Genomic DNA, 3,507 nt, shown 5'->3' on the forward strand with positions numbered 1-3,507 from the left:
GAACTAAAGGCTTTCAGCAGGGCGTCCATCCTCAATTATCCCAGACTCTCTTCCTAGTGGAAAAAATCACATCCTGATCTTATGTGAAAAGCAAAAGCAGAGAGAGAGAGAGAGAGAGAGAGAGAGAGAGAGAGAGAGAGAGAGAGAGGCCCACCTCAATCTACAACCCTTTCTTCCCACCCCTTGGCCAATGAGATAACGGGAGGTTCTGCTCATGCAGCTGACACGGAGTGGGGGGCAGTCACCCACTCTGAGCACTTCCAGCCAACACTGACCTTTCCATCATGGAAACATTCCCCAGACCGACACTAATTGGGGGGCACATCTGGCGTTTGGACTGTGTCCAGATGGGAGTTGTGTTAGTCAAGTCAGCATGATAACCCGCTGAGGAGGCTGGGGAGGGAGAGTATACTACTCCTGAGAGCAATCAACCATCTTCAGTCTGTGTGTGAGACATGATCATGCTGTAACCTGTGAGTCATAGGATATAGACCACCCAGTCCTTGTCCACCACACTCTCCCAACACACACACACGAAAAGAAAACTTGATAGGGCCAAATAAATGTGTGCAGAGTTCCACAACCAGTCAGATTCAGTCTAAAATCCAGGGCCTCCAGGCCCAGAGCCGTTCCTTCCACCATCTCTAGACACTCTCCAAGTGTGGTGTATTTACTTAAGATAACACGAAAGCTAAGGCGATGAGAAGAACCCAGCTGTTTCTGCTCTTCTGACTTCCTGTGATTTGCAAATGGATGGGATGATTTTGCAATACAGCCTCTGTCTCTCTGCATCATCCACTACCCCATTTCTCCTCTGGATTCCCCTTTGGATGTGGAAGACTTCCTGACTGATTTCAGAATTTTTAGCAGAAAGAGATGGACTGCAGTTAGGACCAAGACATCCTTGACAGCAAGGTTCTCGCCACGTGGATCAGGAGTGACAAAGGACCTTGGGCAGCCACTTTCTTAGCTAATTCTGACACCTGTTTTTTTTGTTTGTTTATTTGTTTTGTTTTGTTTTGTTGGTTTTTCGAGACAGGGTTTCTCTGTGTAGTCCTGGCTGTCCTGTCCTGGAACTCACTCTGTAGACCAGGCTGGCCTCGAACTCAGAAATCTGCCTGCCTCTGCCTCCCAAGTGCTAGGATTAAAGGCGTGCGCCACCAGCCACCACCGGCCCGGCTAGTCTGTCACCTGTTAAGGCTAAGAACAACACTGCTAAAGAGGTAATCAAGCAAAACAAAGCCAGGATAAAGGGGCACCTACCCAATTGTTTACCCTAACAATCCTCTTCTACAAACCTCCAGGCCCAGATTACAAAAATCAGAAAGTCACCTGCTCAAATCACAAAGCAGGATCTTCTGGGATCGATAACTACAGAGACTGGCTCATCCTTCTCCCTTCATTTGTATGAAGGGAGAAGGAAGTAACCCAGGTAACAGGAAGACAATGGCCAATGGTCAAAGATAAATTCCATCTTCCTTGCTAACAACCCTGTGAGTCAGCTCACAAAGTTGCTAGCACCCCTTCCTTCTACTTGAGCCTCCATACAAAATGCAGCTATCATTCCACCATCTGTCCTCTGGGACTAACTAGAAAAACAGCATATCTTTGCCTGATTCTCCTACCCACCCAATAACCACATCCTTACAGACTTCTCACGTCTATAGGCTTGCCCACCCTGCATGCAGTAGTAACTGGGACAGAGGAATGGCCACCCTTCCCTCTTCAGGGAACAGCTAGTAAGCCCTACCAACTGCCCGCCTCAGGAAAACGTGTCGACACTCTCGAAGCTCCGCAGCCTCCTAAAATCAGTAGACACTGTCACTCTTCCTGAGCCGCTCTGCTGCTGCCAGCATGTTTTTTCCTTCCACCAGCAATTTGGTAGAGAGCCATTTCGGGTCCCATGCCAAACCGGTAATTCGCAACACTCATCAGAATCTGTGACCATCGACTGACTCAGCATTCCTTGCTTCTTCCCTAGCACAGCCAACAGCTCTAACACCCTTACATCCAGCCTCCAGCTTCACTATTTACATCACATGTGTGATTGTGTTTCTCAGAGCCTGGCTCCCTGTGAACAAATATATAAATGACTTAGCCTTTCTGAAATGGCTACCTACCCATCCCAGGACAGGATATCCAAGCCAGAAGGCCTCTTGGAGGAGACTAGGGATGAGAGAGGGGCTGTTTGTCCCGTTACTGTGGAAACCATCGGGCCAGTCTCCAAACAAGAAAGACTAGCTGTTCTTGGGGTCCAGCTTTGCCAGAGTGTCCACAGGAGTCAAGGGAGATCCTGGCCTGGGGCCGCTAGACATTGCCTAGGATCACCATGGATCTCAGACCACACTGACTCCTCCAGTCTCCTGTGTGAAACCTTGTCCCACACGGACAGCCTACCCACCACAGTCACCCCATCTGGCCTCCTGAGCGGTTTCTTCAGCATAGCCCCAGAGCCAAATTAAACGTTCCTTCTAAGTCTACAGACAAAAAGGGTTTTGACTGAGTTTCATGTTTTAGAGAGTGAGCGAAATTCCATTAACTTTTTAGGGGTGGGCGAGGAAGATGACAAACAACAACTTGTCTGAATGTTTTACATTTCTCCCGCTACCTCAGAAAGGTTCACCATGAGGTCATCCACGATAAGGAGCAAGACCTCCCAGTCAGACTGTCCCTCAGCCCCACGAGGACACTGCACAGAGATAAACTGACAGGGCTTGGAAGCTGACTCTAGAGATGAGCGTGGCACGAGGCTTACAGGGAAAGGAATCCTGAGGACAGCATATCTAAAAGCTAAGCCGACGTGCCTGGTCACAGTTTCTCACAGCTCAACATTCATGAGTCGGGGAAGGAATGGCTAAGTCACCAAGTAAGATATACAGCTGAACCAGGCAGGGAAGTACATGTAATACTAGCTCTTAGAAGGCTGAGGCAGGAGGATTGTGGCTATATATAAGATCCTAAACAAGTAAACAAACAAAACCGTGGTAAAAGATGGTAAACTCAGAAAATAAAATAACGTAAATGGGGCCTGGCTATCTAAGACATTTAGTGCAGACATATTAAATTTAATAGTAGGCATGGAGGACTTTGCCAGATTTACTGTGACACTCGTAACCCTCATAGCAGTCTTAAAAGGATAAAACCATTGCATGCCTGTTTTACAGATAGGAAACCAAGATGCTAGCTTAGGACACATAGTAAATGAAGGGACTGGAATCTGGACCGAGGCCTCTACCACACAATGCATGCCCCTGATCACAAGGCAGAACAGTTAACCTTAAAAAATGGCCATCACTGGGCTGGAGAGATGGCTCAGCGGTTAAGAGCACTGACTGCTCTTCCAGAGGTCCTGAGTTCAATTCCCAGCAACCGCATGGTGGCTCACAACCATCTGTAATGGGATCCGATGCCTTCTTCTAGTGTGTCTAAAATCAGCTACAGGGTCCTCATAAATAAAATAAATAAATAGATCTTTAAAGAATGAGTCACTGAGTTCAGGTTATAAAA

This window comes from Arvicanthis niloticus, chromosome 11 (assembly GCF_011762505.2).
Source record: "Arvicanthis niloticus isolate mArvNil1 chromosome 11, mArvNil1.pat.X, whole genome shotgun sequence".
NCBI lineage: Eukaryota > Metazoa > Chordata > Mammalia > Rodentia > Muridae > Arvicanthis > Arvicanthis niloticus.